Source organism: Equus asinus, unplaced genomic scaffold (genome assembly GCF_041296235.1).
Source record: "Equus asinus isolate D_3611 breed Donkey unplaced genomic scaffold, EquAss-T2T_v2 contig_619, whole genome shotgun sequence".
Lineage (NCBI taxonomy): Eukaryota > Metazoa > Chordata > Mammalia > Perissodactyla > Equidae > Equus > Equus asinus.
This window is the reverse complement of record NW_027225315.1, coordinates 1-9,755: the sequence shown is the minus strand read 5'-3', so window position 1 is coordinate 9,755 and position 9,755 is coordinate 1. Positions and strand designations below refer to the sequence as shown.

Genomic DNA, 9,755 nt, shown 5'->3' with positions numbered 1-9,755 from the left:
GGGTGGACGCCAGATCCTTCGCCCGGCCTTGCCCGTCCAGCCTGGCTCTGACTGCTTTGCTAGTTTTATCCCGTGTCAACCTACCTATGGCTGCACCAAGAGACCTCATCTCCATCTTCTGAACTATTAGGATGTCACTCCCAGCTCCTGCCAACTAGCTAAGTGAGTAAAGGGACTACAGGGAAAGGGTTGTTTTAGTCATTTAAACTCTCAAATAATCGCTTCTTGGCCTCTTGGCTAAGATCAAGTATAATCTCTTAAAGAAAAGTCTGGTTAAGAACTATTCCTGAATATCAAGTTATGATACTAAATTTACCTTTTTTGGTTGGTGTGCTGGTATTCATTAAAGAAAAATAGTCTTATCATGTCTATAAACACCCACTATAAATGGTCATCGCTGAAGGTTTCTCAATTTTTCAGTCGCTTTTCCTCTAGGTATTTCTGGAACATTTGTCTTCGTTGATCACTTAGAAGAGACTTTGCTGATCCTAAGCAGGGGGGAAAATAGCATATAAAACATTCAAATAAAAAGTTATCCAAATGTCTAAAATACCATTATCTAACTTCAACAGCTGCTAAGCAATACTTTCAGTAACTTCGTATTGATTCCTTAGCACGCTAACCACACAAGTCATTTCAACCCCTGTTCTTTCAAAATTTCTCTCCCTTTTGCCTTCTCTTGTTCACAAATTAACTGCTTGCCATCCCCTAGGCATCCATTACTTCACTTTTAAATTAATTAACTTCTATGATCACCCACCTCCAAGCTGACCTCCAACAATTCTCACCTCCTGGTAGTCATGCCCTTGTGTTGTCCCCTCCACACAGAATAGGGCTGAGCTGTGTCACCAAGAAAAGTGTGGGAATGATGGAGTGTGGCTTCCAAGACTGTATCATTAAAGACAGTGCAGCTTGGCCCTGCTCTCTCTCAGATCACTTGCGCTGTGGAAGTCAGTGGCCATGTGGAGCCTTAAGGAGATTCAGGCAGCCCTATGGAGACACCACATGACGAAGAACTAAGGCCTCCTGCCAAAAGCCAGCATCGACTTGCCAGTCATGTGAGTGAGTCATCTTGGAAACAGCTCCTCCAGCCTCAGTCAAGCTTCAGAGGCATCCCTGGATGACACCTTGACCTGTCAGATTCCTTATCTCCCACCTGTGATTCTCAACTCAGGTTTCTACTATGTATTTTCATGTTTATTTAAACTTGTTTGAAAAATGTGAGTGGCTACTATGTACCAGACATTTTTAGGAAGTAAGAATAAGAGAATTTCTGCCCCTGAAGGGCTCACAGTATCGTGGGGGAGATGAGCACAGTTTCAATTTGGTTTAGCATGGAATGAAGACTACGAGAATGCACAATCGAGAATCAGTATAAACCTGTCTGGGGAGGTCAGGAAAGGCTTGTCAGAAGAGAGAATACCCGAGAAGGTTTCTGAAGAATGAGAGTGCGTTTGCCCACTGGGTGAGGGTTTAAAATAATCCAGGGAGATGACTGCACAACTCAGTAAATTTACTAAACAAAAGGCATTTACTTAAATGGGTGAATTTTATGGTATGCAAATTCTACCTCAATAAAGTTGTTTAAAAGAAATAATCCAGGCAGAGAACAGAAGATGCGAAAGCTCAGATGATGAAGTGGTTAATCATCGATGAAACCCCTATATCCTCAACTTCCCTGAAGTTCCTCTTCCCTTCATCTCTTGATCTAACCGTAACCTGGCTCTCCCCTGAAGACAACGCTCCCCTAGTTGTCCTCTCAAGTGGTTGACTGTTTTCTTCTCCCACAAAGGTCATATCACTGGGCCTGAAGCGGGCCGGGGTGGGGGGTGGTCCCTCATTGCTGTTTCTCAATTATTTCTTCCTCTTCACTAAAACAGCCCAGCTTTATATTTCACATCATCAGACCATACTAGACAGCACCCTGACTTGCCATCTATAGATGGCAAGTTCTTCTCTCAGTATTTTACAACTTAGTAAATGGCCACTCCATTTTTTTAGTTGCTCAGGCCAAAACCCTTAGAACCATCCTGACTTTTCTTTATCAACCTACATCCACTCTATTAGGAAATCCTATTGGTTCAAACTTCAAAATGTAACCAGAATGAAACCACCCAGGGTTGCCGTTCCCACTGTGGTCAACCATGAGCTAAATTATTGCAGTTATCTCCCAGCTGGTCTTCTGGAGGCCATGCTGGTCACCCTACCATCCGTAAGTGATGCTTTAAAACATAAAGCAGATTATAAACACACTAATCCAATAATGGCTTCTCATGTCACTCAGAGTAAAGCTGGTCTCCCTGTAAAGAAGGCCCTTGGGCTGCATATTTCACTGGTCCTGGAAAATGACAAAATTGAAGCAGTGAACATTTAAACAACTTGAGACCTGATTTAGCTACAAAACTTCTATTTTAATGTCCCTTATCAATTAATCTTGTCAACACTTATCTTATTCAAACTCCAGAAGTCAGAACTTACAACACTCCACAAGCGAATGGAACTTTCACAGCCTTTACCTTAAATAGGAAGTATTTAGTCATAGAAAATATCAAGTTATTTAGAATGGTATTTCAAAACTCCATTCTTCTGGTAAGTTTTTTTTTTTTTTTGATGTGGAAGATTGTCCCTGAGGTAACATCTGTTGCCAAAGCTTCCTCTATTTTGTTTGCTGGATGCTGCCACAGGCTTGAGGAGCAGTATGTAGGTCCACGCCCAGGATCCGAACCCACAAACCTCGGGCCGCAGAAGCAGAGTATGTGAACCTAACCACCACACCACCCAGCTGGCCCCTGGTCAAGGATTTTTTAACCTCAGGTATTAAACCAACTTTTTCCCCTCTTCAAAGCAGTTAAAATTACAATAGCTCTTTACTTACTTTGCCTCACACTCATCTCTTCTGGAATAGGCTCTTGAGATGTCTCCTCTAATTCAAGATTTCTACCTTCCAAGGTTGGAAGGTTGACATCCGTCAAACCAGAGTGTCTTTTTCGTTCATATTTATCATATCTGTCTGCTTTCTGAGAGAGAAAACTCTCCTCAGCAATTTTAGTTCTAATCATCTCAATACTTAAATCCTTTCTCAGTTGACTGGCAAAATGTGATGCAGCCATCCTGCCAGGGAAAAGAAAGGTAGACAACTTATATAGATTTTCATATTATTTAAAAAATTAAGATTCCAGTTCACCTCCTGCCCCACCTCAGAGAATTCTGAAATAAAAAATTTTCAGTACAAAATGGAATAAATATACGACACTGCAGAGTGGGAAGAAAGTTATCAAAAGATAGTACGATCTATTTTGGGCTTCTACATAGGGCCTTGCTTGACAGATGAAGTGAAGCCCAGGAAGCTGTGGGCCATAACACAAACAAGAGGCTCTAGGCTCACCGCACAGCATTACAAAGTGACAAGAGTGAAGGAAAGGAGAGAATAGGGAAAGTAAGTGAAGGACAGTATACAGAATCGTTTCCTAACCTTTCCCTGTGATGAAGGCAGGCAGCCTGGCATTTTTTCTCAAGCCAAAAAACAAAACAAAACAAACACACGAGATGCCTATTAGACAGACAGGGATGATAAGCAGGCAGTTGGATATACAAGATTGAGCAAAAGATGGGATTTTAGAAGAACTACCATGGTGATACAGAAGGATAACCATAGTTTGCCATTTGAGGGCATAATGAAATTATTTTCGGCCATGTGAAAAATCATATTGTTTACCTGGCCCATACTCTTTTCTTAGAAAGATTCTTGAGAACGTGTTCAAGCAAAACAAGGGAGAAGGACAAGAAACAGGATGCCATGTGTTCCAGGAAATCCTTCATTCAAATGAGGAAAAGAATAAAGGAAAGTGGAAAGTCTAAGGGAGTCACCTATGCAGCTGGTATAGAAAAGAACCAAGCCCAATGGGAGAAAGATGACTGATTCTCCACAAGTGTTGCTGGCTCAAAAGAAAAAAAAAGAAAGAAAAAGGGGAAGGTCTGCAATAGGAAGATAGAAAAGTTCTAAGCACACTATACTCTTCAACAACAAGAATAACTGAGACAGTCCACTAGAAAACTCCAGATAAAAGAAAAATCTGCACAAGAAATGCAACCCATTAAAATGTTACATGATTTTAAGCAATCAACAGAGTATATAAAAAATGAGAATTCTTCTGACCTGGATGCTAATAACATTCTCCTGTAAGAGCCCAGGGGAAGTGACAAAGGACTCTACTTTTCAGTAAGCATGCTCCTCTACTATTTGACTTGCCACCTCCTGCAAGTATTAATGTGCTAAATGTTAAACAATAAACCATTAGTTATTTTAAAATACTGCATAGGACTATGCTCCACAAAGAGAGACAGGGTGTGTGCAAAAGCTCGAGTTAATAGTAAAGGCGTGTTTAATTGTCACCTAAACCAGCACAGGTGGTTAGTGTCATCGCTGTTACACAGGTGAGGGAGAGAACTGCCAACAGGCGCTGGAGCTGGGATCTCAAGCCCCGCAGCCTGGCTCTTCACATACAGGACATCTAAGTTCCCCTCTTGGCTGAGTGGAGTTTCTTCCAGCTTGAAAGTCTAGAATGCCTTCGTCTTGCTTGCCTAGAGGTTCCCAACCAGGGCCTGTTTAGTTGTCGCTGGCTCTGGGGGCAGCTACTGGAATTGAAGGTCGGGGCCAAGGATGCTAAGCATCGTCCCGCCCCAGAGGCCAATCACGGCCCAGTGGTGAAACGCTGACTGCTGCATAGATTATGGCAACAAATACTTACTCTTCTGGAGGACGGAGCCATCGGCTGCGGGAAGGACAGGTAAGTGGTCCTAGAGGAGCCTCCCCCAAGCGGCGTCCAGCTCGCCACTGCCCACCTCAGACCCTTCCAGACCTTCTAGGAGGAGGCGAGCCAGCGCCCTTCCTCCAGCTCCCAGCACTCACCTTCCTCAGGCAGCCTGTCGCGTGAAACCTCAGTCAAACCAAAAGGAAAGGAACGCTCCCTGTCTGGAGAGCCGCCGCCGCCGCCTCGGAGCAGTGCCGCCTACACCTGAGCCGCCCAGAATCCGAACTTCCCACACCCAGCCTCTGATTGGAGGGCCTTTGAGCAACCCCTGCGGGAAAGGGGCCCGCCCCTTCTCTCCCACGAGGCTTGCGATTGGTTCTCTCCCTGTGCTATTCGAACTGATTGAAAGGTGAACGCACGGTTCAAAGGATGGGCGGGTACGACGGGATTATGCCTGAGGGGCGGGGCCGGGGCGCAGGTGAGGCGTTAGGGTCCCTAATCCGACCGGAGCTCCAGGGCCCCAGCATCCGAGGAAAAATGAAAGCGCTCCTCGGAGCAGAAGGGATTCACTGTTTGCAGGGCTTTTTAACGTCCTTATTTAGTCACACAAATACAGCACAGCTTATTGGAACGTTTTCTTCACTTAATATTTTTTAAAAAGGGTTTACTACCGCAGATTTCTCCTTACATCGCTTAGCGTTACTTTCCAACATCGCCAGGCTTTTTTTTTCCCATCCGCTTTTTATTGAGGTAAAATTTAAATACCGTGGAAAGGATTGATCTTTTAGTGTGTGATTTGATGAGTTTTGCTAAACGTAAACAGCTGTGTAAGCACCACCCAATCGGGATACAGAGTATTTCCATCACTGAGAGTTCCCTCATCCCCTTTCCAGGCGCCCACTGTTAGGCAGCCAACCTCTGCTCTGATTTCCATCACCACACACATAAAGGGGGTAGGTCCTCTCCCAGGTGGGCCTTCTTTCTCTAACCATGCTTTCCAGATCCATCCCTACTGTTGCGTGATCAGGAGTTGGATTTTATTGCTGAAAAGTATTCCATCGAATACTTTGTCTACCCATTCACCCATTGCTGGACATCTGGATTGTTTCCGTTTTTAGCGATTATGAATAAAGTTGTGTGGAAATTAATAAATAGAAACTTCATTAAATTGGAGTCTTGGGGCCCAAAGGCGGAGCTCTCACACCCTACCTTCTAGCAGAGCCCAACAGGAAGAAGACAGACTTCTTCTTGACCAAGAAGCTCAGCCAATGAGAGACTATCACAACTCAGCTAGTGAAACGCTGCTATACCTCTGGACTCCATGTTTACAATGGCCGTCCCAACTTGCTCTTCCTCCCAGAATAGAGTTTCTCCTCCATGCTGCTAGCGACTTGCACCTGGCTCGAGATGGTTTCAGACTTTGAACTGCAATTCTTTCCTGGTCCCCATAAACCCATTTTTGCTGGAGAAATAACTGACTGTCTGTTTAAGGTCAACAGTTGCTATAAACATTCTTGTACAAGTCTTTTTTGTGGGCATGTTTTATTTCTCTTGGGGAAATATAGATGTGGTATTTCTGGGTCATTCTGGGTATGCTTAACTTTATAAGAAATTGCCAAGCAGTTTTCCAAAAGAAAGCTGGCACATTGTTAGGAACAGAGAGGGTCATGGTGCAATGATAAAACATTCTATTCGCCAAGCTAGAGCAATTTTAAACATGTATGGAGCTAATAAAATAGGCTCACTATTGATGAAGCAAAAATCTACAGAACTACAGAGAAAAAATGATGAATCCGCCGTTATCGTGAGTGATTCAACACACCTCTCTCAGCACTGATTGACCAAACAGACACAATTCAGCAACGATATAAAGAAGATCTCAACAAAAGCATTAACCAACTTGACCGAATGGACATTCAATAATCAGAGAACACATATTTTCCTTGAGCACGTATGGAGGAGTTACAAATGATCACACACTAGGCCATGAAGAAAACTTCAACAAACTGCATAGACTCAAGAAAGTTAGAAATTAAAAGCGAAAAATAAATTTAAAATCCCTGTGTAGTAACTTCTGGGTTTAAGATGAAACTTATGATGGAAAATGTAAATGTCTAAAACCAAAAGATAATGAAGAAGCAAATCAAGACTAGTGGGATTAGGTGCTTTGAAAGGAATTTTGAAAGAAATTTTAATGCTTATATTAGAAAAGAAGAAAATCTTAAAATTAATATGTGTCCCTCTTAAGAAATTAGAAAAATAATAACTGAGTAAAGTCAAAGAAAATAGAAAGATAGTAAAAGAAAGTACACAAACCAGTGAAATAGAAAGTAAAGATACAATAAGAAAATCGACAAAGTTAAAACTTCATTCTTGAAAAAATTAAAATAGATAAAACTCTAGCAAGATTGATCAAAAAAAGAAGACACAAACAGTATCATGAATGAGAATACACAAAGGGGACTATATGCGTTACTTATTCCTTTGTAGCAGATTACCCAAAATGTGCAGCATAAAACAACCACCATTTTATTTGCTCTTGATTCAGTGGGTCAGGAATTTGGGCAGACCTCAGTGGAACAAGTCATCTGTGTTTCATGTCTGTGTTCTCAGCTGGGTTGGCTCAAAGGGCCAGGCACTGACTGGGATGGGTATTGATCCCCTTTCTAATTCTCTCTTCTCATTCTCCCACTAGAGTGAGAGAATCCACGGCCGTCTCGCTCATCTTTGTGGACCCAGTTGCTGACTATCAAGTGGGGCCATTCTCTCCCTTTGGTTAGGCTTTCCTTCCCCAGCAGATTCTCCATTTGGTCTCTCTTGGACTTCTTTGCCTGGTAGCTGGGTTCCTTCTTGGCATATGTGGAAAGCCTCATAGACCTCGATTTGGAAGTTCCATATTGGCAGAGGAGAAAAACAAGAGCTGGAGGTAAAGGAACTTGCCCACCTTCTGAAGGAAAGTAGACTGTGAAGAGGGCACTGAGTCTGTGTGCTTGCCTGTGCCATCTTGCACTCTCTCTTATTCAGGATGATGTGTAGTTTTACATGAAGTTTAGATCTCAGGAGTAAATATATAGTGTAGTGTGCACTGATAGAGATTACATACAGGAACTTTGATGGAATTTAGCAGGGTGCTGGAATATATCTTTAAAGTGGTTTTACTGTACCAGAGGACATGATTTTTTTTGCGACTCTGATAAAGAAATATTTTGAATGATTTCTTCTTTTGAAAGACGGCGTGCTCATTTACCATTGCCTTGTCACTCTTGCTAATTTTTGTTAGTGTTTCCTTCTAGTCGTTTCTCAAGTATTTCTTTTTGGCTAAATTATTTGTTTATCTATATAAAGCTAAGGGGGTTTGTTTTTCGGTGTGGATTTTTTAGCAGCTCTTCCTAATATGGGAAGGAATTTAATAGTGAATTTTAAAGTAAAGGCCTAGTGCCCATAGGCACATTTTAATGTGTGAATTCTTTATTAAGTATGTCTTATAAATGTTGATGAGGCAGTGTGTTAAAATAGTCATTTATTTTTAACTAACCTAATTTTTGTTAGAAAAGGATTGCATCATTAAAAAAATTAAAATAAAAAAGCTTAAAATGAAAATAACAAAGTCTCCCTCCTCTTCCCAGTTTTCTCCTCTTCTCCCTAGGCCCTAACTCATTTCCCAGAAATCACCTCTGTTAATAGTTTTTAGTTTAGTTTTATATCATATTTCTTCAAGTTTTATCAAGTTTATACAGAATCTATTGATATTCCACTCTGAGGGACTAAGAATTTATCATGATTTAACTCCCCTTCCACCTCTGGATTATATTGTTTATATTTTTATTTCTAGTCATTGCCCTTATTTACTCTAAATAGCATATATAAATGTTTAATTCTTGATTTATCAAATTTACTATGGATTCAGTATCCACAATGAAAGGCAAGAACACTACCCTTCTACTCCTCTTCTCTCTAGTTACCTCCCTATTGTTCTCAGTATGTTAATATTGTCTGAAAAATACTGTGTGATCTTAATTCATGTTTCCCCTTTTCCATTTTTCCATTCAAGCAGTAACATGCTGTGAATTTTATTGCCTCAGGAGAGGCACAGGGCAGGGAGGAGGGCAGAGTTAGCCAGTCAAATGTTTGCCTGTTTTACTTGTCCACACACCTGAGCTCAGCGAGGAGCACACGACGTTCAGGAGGACGCAGGGGCCCTGGAGGAGCAGGGGCAGGAGAGGCTCCCCCGTCGGAGGTCCGCGAGGGCCGGAGCGGTGCTGTGAAGCTACGTGGGAAACAAACACTGCTCCATGGTGGAGCCCTAGGAGGGGCAAACCTCAGAAAAGGTAGTGGTGTCAGCTATTTGGGGAAAGCAGGACCCTAGCACGGGTCCAACCTCAGCTGAGACTCCCATGCCGCGCGTGGAGCCCCAAAGGAGCAGAGATCTGCTGCGCTGCAAAGAGTCATTCATGGAGGCTCCGGTTACCCGGGTGTGCAGATCACTGAAGCCTGGGGGGCGCCCTTCTCTCTGAATATTTGGCAACTGCATACCTTGGTGGGACCCCAGGAGGGCAGAGAAAGCCCAGGAATGTCTGTGGTTACATTCCATCAAGCAGGTCTTATGAGAGAGGTAGAGGGAGAAAGAGAATATTTCCCAGAGGTGGAAATTAAAACTGATGTAGAAAATAAAGTGATATTTCTTTATACACTGGAATTTGTTGGCTGAGATACCTGCCACGTAATCTTTAAATTGCCAAGATTTATTGAGATTTACTTGCTGTTCTGTAATATAATTATTAAATCTTCTGTGCTTTTGACATTGTTTGACACCCAAAAGTGAAAATAGTGGGGGGATGTAATTATAAGATTACATAAGTATTATTCACCGCCAAACCAAACATTGCGATTGAACTAATTAGAAGGAACTGAAGGCTACGACATAAAAGTTTGCTGCTTAAATTTTTCTTTTATTTTTTCTGGTATGTACTTAGTTGCCACCATTATGTACAATCTGATGTATGG

At 42.1% G+C, this 9,755-nt stretch overlaps 1 protein-coding gene across 5 annotated transcripts in view; it reads left to right on the top strand.

The window, feature by feature from the left end:
* LOC123278831 (protein piccolo-like) overlaps positions 1-7,592 on the top strand; it is a 47,382-nt gene extending 39,790 nt beyond the window's left edge. The window contains exons 3-6 of one of the 5 annotated variants that reach the window (XM_070503701.1): positions 2-162; positions 933-1,174; positions 2,685-2,814; positions 3,738-6,922. The gene's annotated coding sequence lies outside the window, so the exon portion shown is untranslated. Of the gene's footprint in view, position 1; positions 2,509-2,684; positions 2,815-3,737; positions 6,923-7,446 lie in introns of those variants that run through there. The other 4 variants (XM_070503700.1, XM_070503703.1, XM_070503704.1 and 1 more) reach the window with 4 other exon arrangements.
* The last annotated feature ends 2,163 nt before the right edge of the window (positions 7,593-9,755 follow it).